Raw genomic sequence first — 20,666 nt, 5'->3', positions numbered from 1 at the left:
TCCGTTAATGGATGATCAGCCGTACTTAGATTAAGTTTAGTTTCCAGCTTTTGGAACACAGCTCTCCAGAAGTGATTATCGAACTTTCGAATACTGTCACTAATGATACTAGCTGGAAGACCGTAGAGTTTATATATATGCTCTACGAATATCCGTGCTAATTTTGGTGTTTTAACCGTAGTTTTAGTGGGAATGAATCAATCCATCTTTGTGAGACGGTCTACAATTACCCAAATGGCATCATGGCCACAATTTGTAGTAGGTAGTCCTACTACAAAATCCATAGAGATACTCTCCCACTTACCTTGTGGAATCTCTAAAGGATGTAAAAGGCCACCTACCTTGAGGGGCTCTGCCTTATTAACTTGGCACTGTTGGCAATTTAGTGCGTACTCTTGAACATCATGATGTAAGCCCGACCAATAAAATTGCCGTCGAACTAAGGCATACGTCTTACAGATACCTGGATGACCAGCACTTGGACTATCGTGACACTCAAATAAGATTTGGCGCATAGTGTCTGAGTCCTTTGGCACACATACTCTACCTTTATGGAGTAAGTAGCCATCATCAACGAAAAAATTCTTCCGTCGCTTAAGCTCTTCCTGAGTAGGGGTGGAGCTCTGTGTGTTGGAGTTTCTATCTGTGCGTGCAAAGACATGTTGATCTGGCTGTTCAGAGACATGTGAGTGTGAGGGATCCCTTTTTAAAAGTGCACTTCACACTTTAGCATATAATTGATCTTGTGCACACTTGCTACCTAATGACTCCAAAAATCCACTTTAGTTCCGTGAAAGCAAGTGAATTAATCTGAAGCATCCGACTTAGTGCATCCGCCACTACATTATATCGCCCCTTGCAATATCGTAGCTTACAGCCCTTCAAGTCTGTCTGAGTAGTAAACCATTTGATACTCTCATGGTCAAAAACTACTTCAAACTCGGCACCATATAAATAGTGTCGCCACTTTCGTAAAGCGTGAATTATGGCTCTTCAGTCTTACTGTAAATGAGAATGTCATCAAGGAAAACCACAACAAATTTTCCAAGATAGGGACGTAAGACACTATCCATGAGTGTCATAAATGTAGCTGGAGCATTGGTTAGACCAAAAGACATAACCAAGAATTCAAAATGCCCGAACCGTGTTCTAAAGGCAGTTTCGGAGATATCTTGTAGTAGGCTACGCACCTGGTGGTATCCTGAACGAAGATCTATCTTTGTATAGTATCTTGCCCCGTGGAATTGATCAAACAACTCATCCACTTGAGGTGAGAATACTTGTTCTTGATGGTTATCGCATTTAATCCGCGATAATCTACGCACATGCGCATAGTACCATCTTTCTTTTTTACCAATAGAATTGGTGATACCCAAGGCGAAGTGCTAGGTCTAATGAAACCACGGGCAAGGTAGTCAACCAACTGACTCTCAACCTCCTTGGCTTCTTTCTCACTTATACGCTAAGGTGGTTTACTCACCGGTTTAGTGTCTGGCAAGGCATTTATGCCATGCTGCACATCACATGTAGGAGGTAAACCCGATGATAAATCACCTGAGAACACATCACTATACTCCGTGAGTAAGTGAGTCAACTTTTGCTATGCAAAAGTTGAAAGTAAACTAGAGTTATGTTGGGATAGAGAATCTTGTAATTCCTGTAATGTTTATTTTACAACAGTTGCACATTGCTTTATAGAATTAAAATTGAGAACACTTTGCTTGTTAGATTTGTTAATTACTAGAATTCACCACACTTTTCTCTTGAGAATTCATAAGACTTGGAGACAAGCAGTGACACAAAAAGACTTCATCTATTAAATCTGCTTTCTGCAAAATAGAAAGCTCGGTTGTACATATAAGAGGTGAAAATGGTATATTTTTCTCACCAAGCAAAAGCACATGTTTACCATTGGCCATAAAGGATAAGGAGTTGTGTTCATAACTAGTGTGCAATGTGTTTCCTAAACCATGCAGCCACTCCCGTCCTAAAACTACATCAACACGGTCCATGTTCATAACTTGGAAGTCAAGGGTCATCGTATGATCTTGAACAATAAGCTCAACCCCTTGAAGTACCGTGTCCCATACTTCTTTATCATTCCCAGACATCTACTCCACCGCATACTTGTGAGAGCAGGGAGTTTGTGTAAGATTCAATTCCTTGACTAGCTTATAGTTCAAGAAGTTATGAGTTGCACCATCGTCCACTAAAATACAAACATGTTGTCCGTTAATAGTGCCATGGATGCGAATCAAATCATGGGGGCCAAAGGTGGGCTGCCACATTGAAGCAGGCACACAACACTTGTGCTTTTCTTCCATATGAAGAACCTCTATAGCATAATATTTAGGAGATGAATTTAATATAAGGAGTTGCACTGTGTGCATGGCCTTTTCTTTGCCTTGCAAAATAGGACAATCTTTCTTGTTATGTTGGTCCGAAAGACATCTAAAACACAAAGTGTGTTTCTTTGCACGCTCAAAATCAGCAGTGCTGAGAGACCCACGTGGAGTATTTCATGAGTGCTTAGGCTTCTTAGCCTCTTGTGGGCGTGGAGAGGTAGATTGTCTCTTATTCCTCTTGGAACGTGTGGGAGGTCTACCTCACCATTGACTCTTAGCCACATTGCTCTTAGCAAAAGTATTCTTAGAGTAGGGAACATTTCCTTTCCTCTCTTGGTCATCATCATATCTTTGCGTATGAGTGATAGCTTCTTCCAAAGTTTTTGGATGTTGGGTCTTGACATAAAGACGATAGTCTTTGTAAAGACTCCTATTAAAACCTCGTATTTTTTGAAATTCATCTAGACCTTCTAGTTTTAATATGATTTTTCGATACTTCGAAAGGTCCTGTGTGAGAGAGAGGCCAGGCATGCGGCATGCATCCCATGCTGACCAATTCTTATCTTCTTCATTGGAGTCCAAAAAATCTTTGGAGAAAGAAGCTTGAAATGCAGCCCAAGACGGAGGACGAGCATCTATTGGAAAATGTCATCCACCACTTATAGGCCTTGCCTTTAAGAGAAATACTTGTTTCCATAGCAGTCTTTATATCCGGGGTGTGTCTCAATCTATGAATATCACTCCATTTGTATAAGAACGTATTGACTGTATCCTTGTTGCAATCACACTCTTCCCCGTGAAACTCAGGAATGGTAATATTCTTAAGTAATGCATTGCCTCCTTCTGCATCTTCTACAACACTTGTCGCTTGGACTCCTTGAGTCGTGCGAGCTTGGTTCCTTGAACCGTGCCACTTGTGGCTCCTTGAGTCATCTGTGAATTCATAAATTTCACAAGTAACTCCGTAAGATTGGTAGCATTTGCATTGAGTGCAGAGAGGTTGCTTTCAAGTACACTTTGGCGATGTTCCAAAGTCTTTAAAGAAGCCATAGCTACAAGCCATATCTCCTAGATCATCATTATCATGCATATTAGTGTCAGCAGCACCCGTGGTGCCTTGACTTTGATCTACGTGCTCAAAATCAAAAGTGTGTGTAGGTGGGATATCCTCACTGGCCATGGTAAACACACATTAATGCAAAGAGAGAAAAAAAAACGACAACTTGTACCTTGAGAAATTGAAGTCTTTGTGTTTGCACGATTTGCGTTGCATGTGAACCTCGCCTTGCGGGAATTTGTTCACTTGTCGTTCGTTGTAAGAGCACCTTCGTTGATTCTTCACAAAAACCCGTCGTTTTTGTGAAGGTTTTTGTTCACTTTGAAGCTACCTCCTTGGGGCAAAAAGAATTTTTGGAGGAAAACTTGCCTTCCTCCAAGAAGTGAAAAGGAAGGGTGAAGCTACTTTCTTGAAGTTTGAAGCTTTCCCTTTCCTTCTAGTTTTCCTTTCAACACAAGTATTCTATCTTTCCTTGTTATACACAACAAGGGTCAATAGCTTGATGATAAAGTGTTGGCTTCTTACCTTCATGGGGTGGGTTCAACCCTCCTTCATGTAAGGGTTAAGCGGGCCTTCCTACGCACATAGCCAACAGAAGCCTTCGGAGCCTCGGTGTTGTTGAGTTGTCGATCAAGTTTGCCTTGGTCGTGCGTTATGGAGGGCGAGCACGGTCGACTGTTGTTGTTTGTCCACGTGTTGCTCGCACAGAAAATCGTGTCTACCCATCTTTTTGCTGCACAACGGAGACGTCGCTGTCTGCGGAACGTGGCAGAGAAGCCGAGTGTCGCACGCACATGCAACCCGCTTTTTGCCTCCTCCCAAAATAGCTCGGATACCAGTGAAAGGGACGTGGTAATGTGTGTAGTAGTCTCCACCCAACCGTGCTATCTTATAGCCTCCCCCTAGCGTACACACTGTCCGACCATGCCGCTGACCTTGCCCATAAGACCCATGTCCTTACAGCAACATGGCATAGTACTTAATTAACTTGGCATGAACAATACTTTTGCAAGAGAAAGTATTAGAGAACATGACAATAGTTGATGACCGGATTTACATGGAGTTGGTCCTCTCTCCAAAAGGCGTTTGTATTATAGATTCTCCCATCAAGAGAGACTTGGTACAATACAATCTTTGTGTTCCTTGTGACCTAGGTGATGCAATGAACATGGAAAGCTTCATGCATCACGAACTTAACGTAAACTTTACAAAAAGAATTTACTATCCCAAGCCACAGTTCCAAGGCCTCAAACACCTTCGAAGGTGGACAGGGCTAGCAGAGAATGAGGGTAGGGAAGAGGAAGAAGAATCATTCATAGGAGAAAGAAATAGTTCCTCATTTATCATCATTCTTCTTGTTTAGCATAGCATAATAGCATAGTAATGAAGATGAAGAAGATGGCAAGCTTAAGCATTAAAACATGGCTCGTGATTGGATTCGCATTCCATAGCCAGGAGTGTTGGTGTAGGCTCTCAACTTCTCAACAAGCTTGGAGCAGGAGATGGAGCTCTTGCACTTTGCACTTCACACAATGAGTGAGTGAGTGAGTATGTGTGTGTGTGTGTGGGAGACTATACCCCCACTCATGCTTGGTCCATCCTCTCTCTCTCTCTCTCTCTCTCTCTCTCTCTCTCTCTCTCTCTCTCGTATTATTTAATTATATCATTTGGACATGTGTCCTCTTTTTCCTCTCTGAGAGAAAGAGCTTAATTATTTATTTTTATGCATCTAAATTCTCATTGGAATCCTTTAAAGCCTATCCAATAAGATTCAAGCACATCATGAGGGCCCAATGGGGAGGATCTTGACATGTGTCTTTTATGCTCATTAAGAGATCATGTTTGAATTGAACACTTCAAGCACCTTAGTCATTTAAGTATGAAAATCATTTATGCCCGTTGAGAGATCATGTTTGAATTGAATACTTAAAGCACCTTCGTCATTTAAGCATGAAAAGCACCTGAAGCTTGGGCAAGGTTCCCACAAACACCTTAAGCACCTTAGTCAGCAACAACAACGAGCACCTCATGCTTGGGTAGGATTCTCACCTCAAAGTCAACCCTAGCTTGCCTAAGGTCAAAGGACTTTTTAACACTAACTTTTGGAGGTCTTTAATGAAGCTAACCCTAAGGTTTTTAGCTCCATTAGGTAGCATTGATCTTTAACATATCATCTCTCATTTGGACCCCTTTAATTTTGGCCCGTGTTGAGACATATCCATAAGCACATGTCTATATTTTAACCCTTGTTCCCGTTTATTCTCCCACATTAAATGATCGGTTTAATATGAGAAAATAATTTGGGTTGGTTAGATATTAGATTTTATGACATCACTTGTTATATAAGCTCATAACTAAAGAATGGCCGCCTCACTTGGTAAGTAAGCTCATGAGAGAGAAGAGAGGATATGGTGGATGACATACAAAACACAATCCTTCCATAATTAATAGTGAATTATAGTAGAGCGAAAGTGCTTAAGAATAAAGAGAGACTATACAACTCCCTCTTGTGTAGGAAAGATACACCCATCAAATAAACCTTTTTTAAGTCCTTAGGTAACAAGAATCTATAGAGAACATCTTTAAGATTTTTACTGTTTTCTGTTCTTCTTTCCCATGGATGCATAGGCATACAGTAGTCCCATTACAAAGTTCCTCGTTTCTTAATTGAGGTTGTTGCTTGCAAAAACTAACCTGAGAATCAAAACTGATTTTGAGACTCCCTCCTCCCACATGTTGGGACTCCAACATGTGGGAGGAGGGAGATGCCACCACATTACACAACATACCCTCGTATGTCTTCCTAGATTGAGCATAGATTCACAAGATTGCCTCTTAAATGGGATTTCAAAATTAGTTTTTATGATCAATGGCCCCAATTAATTGATGGCGTTGCCTTTCCATTAGGATCATTACTCCAATGGTCATGACCTCATGTTCCCTTACCTTTCCCCAAGCATAGGACAAAGGTGATCCTTTGCAATGAGCATCCTCTTTTGGAGCTTCGATGGTGGAATCTCTAGGAGTCTCACTGTGGGCATTTCTCTTGGGGCAAGAACGATAGCCATGTCCTTGATCCCCACACTTAAAACACTTATGTTCCTTGTGAAAAGCTTCAAGCTCTTCAGGAGAGAGTTTGTTTTTACCTTTGTAAACTCCCTTCTCCTTGGACCGATTGTTGTTGTTGTTGTTATTGGAATTGCCTTGGGAATAATTTTGGGCATTGGTTTTCCCCTTAGATTCACTTTTGTCTTTGTTTTCCATAGTCTTGACATTCCGTCTAGCCCCTTGTTGGAAATCAATGGGAAAAGCAACCATGGTGTGGTGGATTACTTTGGTGACAGAACCAGGCCATTGGGAGTTGACATACTCGGCCATTTCTTCAGGTAATCCCACACAAAGTTGTTTCTTTTGCTTAGCAAAGTCTATCTTTTAGCTGTAAATCGCAAAACTTGTCCACATATATGTGAATAGACTCATGGGAGAGAAGCTTCAAACTACGCCATTTGGTAAGCACTTTGTCCTTTACATCGCTTGCAACAAGGAATTACTTCATGATGGAAACTCGTAGAGTTTTCCATGTCTTTGGGGCCTCGTTGTTTCTATGAAGGCTAGCCCACCATTGACGAGTAGACTTTTGGAAGTGCCATGACGTAGCTTAGAGGACTCTATGAAGCCCTCGTCTCCAAAGGCCGCATCAAACTGCTACATGAAGGCCAATACTTTGTTGGTAGCACCAAAGGTGCCATCACAGGTGAGAAAAGAGATACTCTTTCCTCCCTCTTTGAACTTCTTGAGCTTTTGGGACCTTCGCCTTCTAAGGCAAGATTTGTGATGTCCTCTCTCTTGTATTCTTTAGGAGAATAACTTTTGCTTTTGTCGGAAGAGAGGAAGGTGAAGAAGAAGGAGAAGAGGTTGACCTCTTTCTTGCCTTTTTCTTCCTTTGTTTCCTCTTTTCCCTTTTGAAGTAACAAGGAGAAGGACTATGGATTGACCGTTTCCTCTTGGGAGGAGTCGCCGACCATCTAGTCTGCCATCTTCGTGGAGCCACATCTTTAGAGGAACTTAGGGATTCACTTATTTCTTGTTCTTTGGATTCCTCATCTCTTATGGGAGAGAGTCTTCTTTTGGGAGTCTCATAAAGAGACCTCCTAAGCTCTCTCTCCTCTTGGAGAGGAAGGGAAATCCCATAAGCACAAAGTTGCTGAATAACTTCGGGTTGCAAAGTAGGGCTTGATGCAACCTAATAACAAGATCTAGGTGATGCAATGAAGACGGAAAGCTTCACGCATCACGAGCATAACATAAAATTTACAAAAAGCATTAACTATCCCAAACCTCAGTCCCAAGGCCTCAAACTCCTTCGAAGGTGGAGAGGGCTAGTGGGGAATGAGGGTAGGGAAGAGGAAGAAGAATCATTCATAGGAGAAAGAAATAGTTCCTCACCTATCACCACTCTTCTTGCTTAGCATAGCATAATAGCATAGTAATGAAGATGAAGAAGATGGAAATCTTAAGCATTGAAGCATGGCTTTTGGTTGGATTTGCATTCCATAGCCAAGAGTGTTGGTGTAGGCTCTCAACTTCTCAACAAGCTTGGAGAAGGAGATGGAGCTCTTGCAATTTGCACTTCACACAATGAGAGAGAGAGAGAGAGAGAGAGAGAGAGAGAGAGAGAGAGGAAAATTATACCCCCTCTCATGCTTGGTCCACCTCTCTCTCTCTCTCTCTCTCTCTCTCTTTTGTATTATTTAATTATATCAGTTGGACATGTGTCTTCTTTTTTCTCTTTGAGAGAAAGAGCTTACTTATTTATTTTTATGCATCTAAATTCTCATTGGACCTCTTTAAAGCCTATCCAATAGGATTCAAGCACATCACGAGGGCCCAATGGGGAGGATCTTGACATGTGTCTTTTATTCTCCTTAAGAGATCATGTTTGAATTGAACACTTCAAGCATCCTAGTCATTTAAGCATGAAAACTATTCATGCCTCTTGAGAGATCATGTTTGAATTGAACACTTCAATCACCTTAGTCGTTTAAGCATGAGAAGCACCTCAAGCTTGGGCAAGGTTCCCACAAACACCTTAAGCACCTTAGTCAGCAAGCACGACGAGCACCTCATGCTTGGGTAGGATTCCCACCTCAAGGTCAGCCCTAGCTTGCCTAAGGTCAATGGACTTTTTAACACTAACTTTTGGAGGTTTTTAATGAAGCTAACCCTAAGGTCTTTAGCTCCATTAGGTAGCATTGCTCTTTAACATACCATCTCTCATTTGGACCCCTTTAACCTTGGCTCCGTGTTGAGACAAATCCATAAGCACATGTCTATATTCTAACCCTTGTTCCCGTTTATTCTCCCACATTAAATGATCAGTTTAATATGAGAAAATCATTTGGGTTGGTTAGGTATTAGACTTTAAGACGTCACTTGTTATATAAGCTCATAACTAAAGAATGGCCGCCTCACTTGGTAAGTAAGCTCATGAGTAAAAAGTGGCTTCTTGGTGAGGGGAGAGAGGATATGGTGGATGACATACAAAACACAATCCCTCCATAATTAATATTGAATTATAGTAGAGCGAGAGTATTTAAGAATAAAGAGAGACTATACAACTCCCTCTTGGGTAGGAAAGACAAACCCATCAATAAACCTTTTTTAAGTCCTTAGGTAACAAGAATCTCTATAGAGAACATCATTGAGATTTTTACTCTTTTCTGCTCTTCTTTCCCATGGATGCATAGGCATGCAATAGTCCCATTGCAAAGTGCCCCATTTCTTAATTGTGGTTGTTGCTCGCAAAAACTAATCTGAGAACAAAACTGATTTTGAGACTCCCTCCTCCCACATGTTGGGACTCCAACATGTGGGAGGAGGGAGATGCCAACACCTTACACAACATACCCTCGTATGCCCTCCTAGCTTGAGCATAGATTCACAAGATTGTCTCTTAAATGATATTTTGAGATTAATTTTTTATGATCAATGGCCCCAATCAATTGATGGCGTCTCCTTTCCATTAGGATGAATGATCCAATGGTCATGACCTCATAGCAAATAAAATGGAAGGGATGCATCTCAAGATTAGTTTTCCTTTTGAGGTTAGTGTTTGCAAAGGATCGCCTTTGCATTGGGACCATTGATCCTGTGCCCATGACCCCATGGCAAATAAAGACTAGGGACTCTAAGAAAATTTGTTGGCACTAGTGTGATGCAAACCATTGGCATTCCATGTGATTCAAAATTCCCTGTCAATATTCTCTATCTGTTATTGCTTCTTGTTGTACTCTATATTTTGAGGGCACATTAGAGAAAAGAGAAAAGAGTAGAAGAGGAGCTTTAAATGTCATAGGACCAATTCCAAAAGACCTTATATATCTATCCGTTGAGTCTTGAACTCAAGCCCTGTTGTGTACGTGTGTGTGTGTGTGTGCGTGTCTGAGAGAGAGAGAGAGAGAGAGGAGGTGAAGAAGAAGAAGAAGAAGAGTATTTTAATGTCGTAGGAAACTATCCCAAGAGACCCTAAAGATCTATCCAACAAGAACTCAAGACTTGTTATTCAAGAGGGAAATGGCATAACCAATCTGCCAATGTTGGGTGATAGAAAGGTTATACCATTTTCCTGTTTTTATTAGCACACCCACACACACATAGAGAGATCCGAGAAGAAGAGTATTTTAAGGTCGTAAGAAACTATCCCAAGGGACCTTAAAGATCTATCCAACAAGGAGAGTTGAACTCAAGACTTTGTATTCAAGAGGGAAATGGCATAACCAATCTACCACACTTGGGTGAAAGAAAGGCTATACCATTTTCCTCTTTTTATTAGCACACCCACACACACACACACACACACACACACACACACACACACACACACACGGGGGGGGGGGGGGGATAATTCTCACCTTTACGCACATGCAAAAAATCCTCAATGTTATACTCTTGGTTTAGTTATAGCGTGGAATAAAAGTGGATACATTTTATCTATTTATTTGCTTGTCTTAAGATGAGTGCTTGGAGGGGGGGGATATTTCTAGGTGAGCACTTTTTGGCGAGCGCTTTTTAGGAATCAAGTGAGCAGATTCCTAAAAAGATTCTCTCTTCCTCTTTGTGGACTATCTCTATCTCTCTCTTTGAGAGAGAGAGAGAGAGAGAGAGAGAGAGAGAGAGAGAGTCAAAGATATGGAAGCTACACAAATTGTTTCAAAAACAATATAGACAAGGGTACTTAAAACAAGAACTCCCATTGATAATAAAAAAGTTACATTTTATTAAACTTGCATTACATAAACAAGAAGTGTTCATCTTCTAGAAGGCCCAATTTTAGTAGTTGATGTGCTCCCTTCGATTGGCATATTAAGATTCACCACGTTGCTTAGCTGCTACCTCATTTCCTCCTCATCCTCCTCTGTGATGAGCCCAATCTTCTTCCAGCAAGAGAAAGCTAATTGTTCCGTCTCGTTCAAATTGATTAAGCTCCGCATATTGAATTCCTTGCGGCATTGATAGAGGCGATACACGTTGATGGTTACCTTGAGAGCCTGACGTAACCAGTCGGCTCCATACAATGCCTCTCTGTTTGGAATGGCTTTCATGGCATCACACGCAGACTTTATTTTACTCTCAAGATCGTCGGACATCGTGAAAGAAGGAGAGGTGTGCTAGGAAGCTAGTGGACGCTTTCACAAAAATAACTCAAGCTATGGCAATTTATAGCCACTGTGGTAATATTATATTATTTTTTACACGATTTGACACATAAACAACCAATACTCAAATATGAAAAAAAGTTGCAAATGAATGTATCCAAATGTGGCCATCCTAAGATAAAATTAGAAAGTAGTACAATTGTTTAGGTAAAGCATACTAAGAAAAAATGAGCATTGTCAAATGCTATGCATCCATGCCTGGATAAGTCCGGCTTCGACTCAGTGCCCTGAAGATATCAACATCTGCCAGGATTGGTTGATGGATAAACATGTTCTCATTTTGGCTTAGCCCTAGCACACACAGATAAATAAAATACAAATGTTTACATGCAAGATATGGTTTTTGCTTTGACACCCGTTCCATGAAGTTTGGACATGTGCATGATGGCTGGTTGCTAATACAAACTTTGTACATCCCGACATGACCATCTTCACTTTTCGTCTCTACTTTGAAGACCTCACTAACACCATCTGCTGCACATATCTCTTCTACGACCTTCGCTCTCAGGACTAGTGCTAGACTGATCTTGCGAGCAGCATCCTCGAAAATGGAAGTCCGATACCGTACACGCAGACCATCTCGCACTGTGGCTCTTGCACTGCCTTCAGGAGTGGATGTATCTTTTGACTTGAAATGAGAGTTTGTCATATTTTGTTCTTGAGCAAGTGGCGTTACATTAGATACTCCTTCTTTGCTTAGCTCCGCTTGATACCCCCCTTCATGCAATATTTGCACCTCATCCTCCGATAGGTTGGTGCCCACATGCACAGGCCAAGTGTGTGGTGGATGCTGAGGCTGCGGCTCAATGTTCTGGTCTACTATATGACAATGCAATACATGATCCGGACAAAACCAAAACCATTGACGCACCACACCATTTGGATGTTTTCGATATCCTTCAAACGATGGGGCTGGTATACCAAGGCTAGAACCTGCTATATTGCATCCACACCTGCGTCCTCCTCTTGGTGTGCCGCTACATATGACCCTACTACCTTGTGGAGTTTGACGTATGGCCCACATTGCCTCATTGACCTTGTGCTCAACTACTTACTGCCCACCAGAACCTATACTTCATTTTGGGGTTTGTGATATCCCTTCTTCTGCAAAGTTGATCTTACGTGGTCTTCCACACTTCTTGCGATCTTTGGTGACCGAGTTGTACTCAGGCCTATGTGATGCATCATCTTCCACGTTGATAACCTCATTTGGCTTCCGTTTTTGCCTTGATGTCTCCTTATCTCCTGTTAATGGAGTTGGTTGTTTATACATTGGAGTGCCCTCAGTAGCCGCATTTACTACTCTTATCACTTGGCTAGGACGTTTTTCATGGCGTTCCGTAATCTTTTGTATTGATGGACCCTTCCCAATGTGTTTTCCATGGCTGTATGAAATGGCCTTTGTGCTATGTAAGATGGAATTCGCAAGGTCGGTTGTACATGCATCATGTAATGATATGCGTTTCCGAAAACCCTCCCCTGCTAGCCAGCTGCCATGCTTGCTCTCCGCAAGGTTAGTGCATGGAGTGTTTGGTCCATCAGAGCTACTTATATACGCATGTCATAATGCCACCCCAATGTGCAATACGAATTTCCCACCAACTAAGCCATGAATCCATGTATGTAATGTTACAGTCTATGCAATGACCGTTACGCCACCATTGGCGTATCAGACGAGCCTCTGCTGCTGCAGCCTCTTTTGTTGGTGCTTGCCTCCACTTCTCACACATTTCTTTGTGTGTGTGTTGAGAAGCTTGCACCACATACTTCATTGTGTGTTGATTCAAGCTTTGCTTGCAATGGAAAAGACAAGAACGCTCTCGGCTGCTCATTGTATTGGTCTTGTCACCACCATTGAAAACAATTCGAACTGCATTCCAATTTGCTTGAGCTTCATCAGCCATGTAAATTTTCTTTGTCACACCCACATGATATCATTACATCATTAAGGCACTCCCAAAACAAACATTGCGTTTCCATGTCTTCCTGTTTCACTTCACAAGTTGCGATAGTCAAAAGGTCCTGCATGCTGCAAACAAATTGTTTTAGAGAGAGTAAATGGAAAGCCACAAAGCTCTTAAGGTGTGCCATGTACCTTGGATCATAGACATGACACGCCATAGTCACCCAATCATTAACACGTCTGGTGTGATCAAACTGGATCCACACATGTCAAAGATCACCATCCCGATCTTGTCTCATTCGGTTCACTAGGTCCACACCGGATGCTGGAGCAATTGTGGACATTTTGATGATATAACATTTCTCCCCCTCCATACCTTGACCAGGAAACCGGCTTCCATGGAAAAACTCATATGTGTAGTCTCGCTTCAATTTTAGGAGTGCATCAATGCCAAAAGATTCTTTGTCAACCCCTCTACGTAAAAAGATACTGACCTCCGAAACCTGTCAATGTTAAAAGTGTTTAGATAAAAAAATAATTTAGCATAGAGTTTTGCATCAAAATAAGAATCTAGGAAATGCTCATACCAATTATCTTGCACCAATGGGCCCAACTCCTCAGCGATTGCAAATAGCTGTTGCTCGCCTAAAATACCTTCGCTGGTGTTGTTGCGAAGAAGTGTTGTGCTTATAATTTCTTTTGCCAAACACATTTGAACCTTCCTGGATCCTGCGTGTGGGTCAACAATCAAAATCCTTTGCACCATCAGCTTGGTGTTGTCCGTTAGTGTTTTGGATGTGGCGCTGCTCACATCGTGTCGATGTGTGCCACAATGAATCATGACTCTAGTGGCAATCTCATCCAATGGCATGACATAGTATATTACACAATCACATGTTGCAATACAGAAAGCAATTTCCTTACAACAATGGCATGTAAGGCTCTTATCTCCAATCTTACAATATTCCCTAGGTCCAGTTGTCTTTTGTATGTACCCGTTGAAATGACTTGTATTGGGAATATGGTAATTAACCAAGCGGACACATTGTTCATTCATGCACTTGAGAGATCCTATGCAATGACTAAGACGCACTACACTTGGAAATACAATATTGGATGTAGTAGGCTTCGACCACAAATGAGGATCATACTTATGCTTCATCGCATCCATATGGTGCAACTTTCCCATGGTAGGTGGAAATTCTAGAACGAGATCTCCATTGTAAGACCTTGGAATCTCTGTAACTTGTTCCACTTCTTTTATTTGCATTAACAGCTTTGTCAATGTGCCCTTCTTCTTGGCCTGTAAGAGTTTTTGTCTTGTACTCCTTTTGAAGCTGTTTGAGGGCAAAACTCGAGGGGGGGTACATAGATCTGTTAACTCCTTGACCGAATTGCATCTTTGACGGACTATCCACAATGGAAATGGGAATCATGCTAGGTGAGCCAGCATATTGTGTTTGATGGGATACGTTGACTTCGTATTTACGTGAAAGCTGCTCATCCAATACATAGATGAATTCACCCAAATTGTTGAGAGTCCTCTCAAGAGGCAAATTCATTTCAATATCACCTACTTCGATAACAACATCTAAAGTTGTAAATTGCATTGGAGAAATTAATTCTAAAAGAAATGATTAAGATATTATAAATTTACCATTGTAAAAAGGATAAGAAAACTCTTTACCCAAGAAAAATAAAGAGCAAGTCATAATAATATGCTAAGCAAATAATTAAGCACAAGATCACATTGTATAAACTAAAACAAATTGATTATGTACTTAAGTCTAATAAGTAGCCGTTATAAATTTAAAATTAATATTATTTTATTAATTTAAAAAATTAATGTTAAAAAATATGAAATAAATTTTTTTAAAAAAAATTTGTTACAAAATATTTGTTTGTGACTGTGTGTGTGATCACGTGAATTTAGTAATTTTAATTTCTTTTTTAAATGTTTGTGTAAAAGAGATGTGTGAATAATCGAATAAATTAAGGATAGAGAAACGCTATCTAGAGGGAGAGGGAGACAAGGGACACGGAGAGGAGCGATCGGACCGGGCTAGAGCGTTTTGCATGGGCGGAAGCGAGGCACTAATGCAAGGGGGGCGGAGGGGGAGAGAGCAGGGCAATGGGCGGCCGGGCGGGTTTTGTGTGCAGGGCCGCCAGTAGAGGCGGAGGCGGAGGTCGGGCGGGGGCGGAGGTTTGGAGGGGGGGGGGGGGGCAAGGGGGGCGTAGGAGCGGAGCGGCAGGGGCGCAGAAGCGGGCGGGGCAAGGGGGCGTAGGAGCGAGGCAAGGGGACGCAAGAAGGGTAAGGGGGGCGTAGGAGCAGAGCGGCAGGGACGCAGGAGCGGGCGGGGCAAGGGGACGTAGGAGCGGAGCGGAGGCGGGGGCAGGCGGGCGGGGCAAGGGGACGTAGGAAGGGCAAGGGGATGTAGGAGCCGAGCGGAGGCGGGGACGGGTGGGCGGGGCAAGGGGCGAGCGGAGGGGGGGGAGGGGCGGAGCGGGAATTTGGAAGTGGACGGCCAAGCGCCCATGGCTAGCGCGTTGGCCATGGGTGGGCATACGCTCCACACGGGAGCGTGTGCCCGCCCATGGCCAACGTGCTGGCCGTGGGTGCCTGTGTGTACTCTGCCTCTGGCCATGCGTTGGCCAGAGACAGACACACGCTCGGCGTGTGCCTGCCTCTGGCCAACGCGTGGCCAGAGGCAGAGTACACACGCGTCCATGGCCGTGGCAGTCCACGTGGACACGGCGGCGCGCGTGTCCACGTGTATCGTCGCTCGGTGACAGTACACGTGGCCGGCCACATGGCCTCTCGCACTGCCACACAGGCAGCGCGGTGGCCATGTGGCCTGCCACGTGTACTATCAACGGGCGACAATACACATGGCACGACATGTGGCGCCAAAAATGGCACCACGCGCAGTGCCACGTGTACTGTCGCCCAACGACAGTACACGTGGCAAGACACGTGGCCAGCTCCCTGCCTGTGTGGCACTGCACGTGGCCACGTGTATTGTCGGTTGGCGACAGTACACGTGGCATGTCCACGTGGACATGCGATGGCCACATGCGCCAGCGTGTCCACGTGGCCTGCCACGTGTGTGTGTGTGTGTGTGTGTGTGTGTGTGTGAACACACACACAAACACAAACGCACACACACACACACAAAAGCACGTGCAGTGTGTGTGCACCACACACGCGCGTCCGTACAACGTGTGTGTGTGTGTGCACCACACACACGCGTCTCCGTGCAGCGTGTGTGTGTGCACACACACACACACACACACACACACACAAACAGCAGCGTGTGTGTGCTCGCACACGCACACGTACACCCGCACGTGCACCCGCACACACACGCACACGCCACCACACACACACACGCCACCACACACATACGCGCGCGTACATGGCAACACACACACACACACACACTCCTTTCTCACACACACACATAGTCACAAAAATAAAAATAAAATAAAAAAATAAAATAAAATGAAAGCTTTATAAAGTGACCTTCTCTTCTTGATTTTCTTCTTCTCTATTTTCTTTTGCTACATAGATCTCTTTCTTTCTCTTGTCAAGTTTCTTTTTGTTCACATCTCAAACTCCAACCTACAAATTCTCATAAATCATCCTATATCTATTTCTTATAAATTATCCTTCTTTATCGCAAGCATGAGAACAAGAAATCAAACAAAAAATACCGGTGCAGTAGATGAGGTTGATGTTACTACCTCACAAGAAGTACCTCCGTTAGGCACACAGGATATCCAACAATCTCAAGCATTGAGTTCTTTGGATCGCATTGTATCCATCGTAACTGGAGTGGCTGGAACATCACAATCAAGCGCCGGACCCAGTCATCGTGGAAACACGTACCGCTATTGAAGATGTCAAAGACGAAGCGTTTGGAAACGTTGTCGACTAGCATATTTCTTTGGGTTGGGTGGATTCTCATAGAGTACCATACGATGGAAAACTTCCACAATTGCCTCTATGTCGACGTCTCTCAAACCCCGCCATCCGCACGCATGATGACCATGTGGCCGATTTGCAACTCTCCATTGCAAACAAAAGCTACCAACCAACCATGGCAAGATTTATTGTTAGTGAACAAATTCCTGGGGAGGATCACAAAAATTTTACTCGTCGTGGTCACGCTGCGAGGGATCTTGCAATGTCATATGATTTGGATGAAGAGCTTCGCCAAATTTTCGAGCTTAATGACATGGTCGAGAGGTACTTTCTGGTTTGGGATGGTAATCACCGATTGGAGGCATGGATGTGGTGGATGAACGAGAATGACATTCCAATTGAGAAAGCGCCAAAGGTGGAGTGTGTTCTAGTTGACTTTCAGCCCAATGAGGCAGCAGAGTTTCTATTGGTTTTGGGTATTCTCAATAGGTGAGCCCTTTTTTTTTTACTAATGTAAATGCATCTTATTTTTAAACTATATAAATTACAATCGATTGTTAAACAGGGCCACGAGGGTTTTGAGTGCCTCACACAACTGCTCATGATATTTTCATGATGAGAAAGCTAGGGTTGGCGGACCCTACATCACTTTTGCCAAAATTCCCCGAAAGAGCGCGTTTGGTAGCAGAAAGGGCTTTGAATTTTAGAGGTCCAAACAAGTCAAAGTGGGTAAAATTGCCAATGGCTGTCCTTGCGCAACTACTTTGGAAGGTATGCTTCAAACCAATTGTATATGAGAATATGTTTTGATTACGAAATCTTATTATGTGTATTTTGATTGAGTCTTTGGAAAATGATAGGAAGAGTTCGATCATATGTTTAGTAGTAAAACGGAAGGGCTGCCATCAAAAGGGAGTTTTGACTACGAGTTGGCACCTGACGCATACGAGGAAAGCATCAATCTAGCGCTATCTCAAACGGAGCAATACTTTACGCGCAAAGGGCTTGAGATAGCCACCATTGCAACGATTTTTTCCAAAAATGTATTTCATTTACAGGTTGGGACGAGAAGACCACGAAAATGACACCCTCGAGAGTGGCAGAGGTTGCGCGTGCACGCATTAGCCCAACAGAGTAAGTAAAAGTCGTTTAAATCATTGGATATTTCTCTTTTTATTATGTAGCAAAAAAAAATAAGTCTCGCTTTTCCTTTGATAGGAAGTGCCGATTACTTGATTTGCTCCAAGGCGGTGATGCATCCTTGAAGGAGAAGGGCATCGGTTTGACGGAGAAGGCCTGGATCCAGTGGCTTCGATATCACGTGTACTGGTGGCAGTTGGAAAGGTTAGATTTAGTGAACATCTGCACCAACTAGCAATTTGTTATGTAACTTGTGACTTATTATTTGCTCCTGCAGGAGAGTGCTTGAGATGGCTGAGAAAATCGAGGCCGAGAATCATGATGCTGCTATCCAACATGAGAAGGCTGAAGGTAGGCATGGTTGCACACTTGCCCACACATTATTGACATACAGACACAAGCACTTTGAGAAGGCCTTCAAGAAGTAGAGTGCTCGAATCAAGTCCACACATGAACCCGAAGAGCAACCCCATTTTGCTTGTACGGCATGACGCTTGTTGTACAGGTTCCACATCTTTAATTGACAAATTAAGAATGTAGTAGGATACACTAATCTTGTTCTATGCAAATGAAAACATTGTGGTCTGTCTTGTAGATGGTGGAGAGATGCTCTTGTCTTTCCCATTCCCGAGCACCCCAGTGATGCATGGTGCAGGTCGGAGAGAGAGGAGACGTGCTTATATCCTGACGAGCGGATAGATGACTTGCGGCCAAAGGGAGCGTGGCTCAAGTGTCCTTGGTGGCTGGACTACCTGGACAAGGAGTACCCACCCGAAGAGGAAGAGCTCTACATAGGTATGCCTCTATATAGTTTTTACCTTTGCCATGAAGCAATATAATATGGGCTCAATAACTCTTCTTCTATTAATTAATAGCGAAGCATAGTGCGTCACAGAAGAAAGCGGTTGTGATAGAGGATGCTCTATCTCCAAACACATCAAAGAAACCAGAGAAGAAGAAACAGACCTCAAGGAAAGACTCGCAAACACAACCGGCTGACAAGCAACGTGGGAAGAGAAAGAAGAGGGTTGTAGTTTCCAGCTATAGTGAGAGCGAGCATGTGGTTGCGGAGTATTCTGTAGAAGTCAGCGATAGTGCTCATAGCCTTGGTGCTATGAGTCACAGTGTACCGACACTATCCTTCACTCCAAGACCAGTGGGGGGCATCCAGGAGTCCCCTCCATGTTCACCATCACATGGTAGGGCTGCAAAGGACCTATCAGACATGGCCAGAGTTGTGGGAGATAACCATCCAGGTACGTGAAAATGCTTAATGTTGTGTTGTTCTCTTTAGCATTGCTTGAAATATATATTTGATCTTATGTTGCTACATACAGATATGCATGTAGAGACACGCCAAGTTGTAGTGCATGCTAGTGCCAAAGAGTTGGCAAAAGCTATTCCAGATGTGTTGTGCAATGACAGGTAAGCCACACTTATTTACAATCATAGTTATGTGCACACTTTTGGTGCTAACAAAAATTGCATGCAGTTCTATGCAGTCACTACGTAGATTCTTGGGCTCTCTATTAGGAACAGGGCAGATGAACCCTAGCTTGAGATTGGGTGGCGTACGTTTGGTGTACATGGCCTTTCCCTTACACACTAGGCCACATGCAGCTAGCACGGGCGGGGTTCCTTTATGGAACCAATGGGATAGTGACCTTGCAGATGCTGCATTCCTTCTGGCATCCGAGTTTCTTTTGGTGGATGGCATGATTGTGGTGACATGTCGTGCATAACATCTTTCCATCGTCACTTCGAAGGCAGAGGGAGCTGGTTTCCAGCTGTTGAGGATATTGTACTTACGGCTACCAGAGGCTAGTTGTACGACTGTTTAGGATTATTTAGAGGGGGTAGGCTATTTTTTTTTTGATAATGAATAGTAACTTCGATGTTCGCGGGTCAAAAAATAATGTTTTACTTGCTCCCCATAGGTTGGTACTTTGTTGCTAGCCATTTTTTCACCCCCTAGAACTGGTGGGTGTCGGCTTCCGAGGTACGATCGAGCGAATGGAGAGATTGCAGCAAATGTACATGGCTTCTCTGCAAATGATGACATGTTGTGGGAGAAGCTACCAGGATCAGATTCCACACAGTGGACGCTTGATCGTATGGGCCGGCCTTATCGTAGAGGTGTTGAGAGGAGTCCAGCTTTCGCTAGGTGGTAGAAACTTTTTGGTAGTTTTTTTTATTGTTCCTATAAAATTATAGGTATAATAAATCTAAAGGTTACTTTTTTTTTGTAGATGGCTACTAGGTACCTTCACAGACATGGGAGATGCTATGTTGGATTGTTTTGCAGGAGTTGGGACATTGGCAGCACAATGTTTACTACTACATAGACATTGCATCAGTTGTGAGAAGGATCGGCCAGTTTTCAGTGCTTGTTTGGAGCCAGCTCAGTGCATACCTTCCGATTTAGGCTCGACATTGATGTTTCATAGGAGTTTCAGAGCTCAGGTAAGTGAGCAACCGCAACAGGTGTCCGAGCAGCTTCATCCGCTTGACCCACCTTTCCCGACACCACTCAGCAGTCAGGGCGGGGCAGTAGCAGCACCATATCCCACTTTCACGGCCC

Source organism: Adiantum capillus-veneris, chromosome 3 (genome assembly GCF_014529385.1).
Source record: "Adiantum capillus-veneris isolate H3 chromosome 3, ASM1452938v2, whole genome shotgun sequence".
In the NCBI taxonomy this organism is placed as follows: domain Eukaryota; kingdom Viridiplantae; phylum Streptophyta; class Polypodiopsida; order Polypodiales; family Pteridaceae; genus Adiantum; species Adiantum capillus-veneris.
This window is presented reverse-complemented; position numbering follows the sequence as displayed.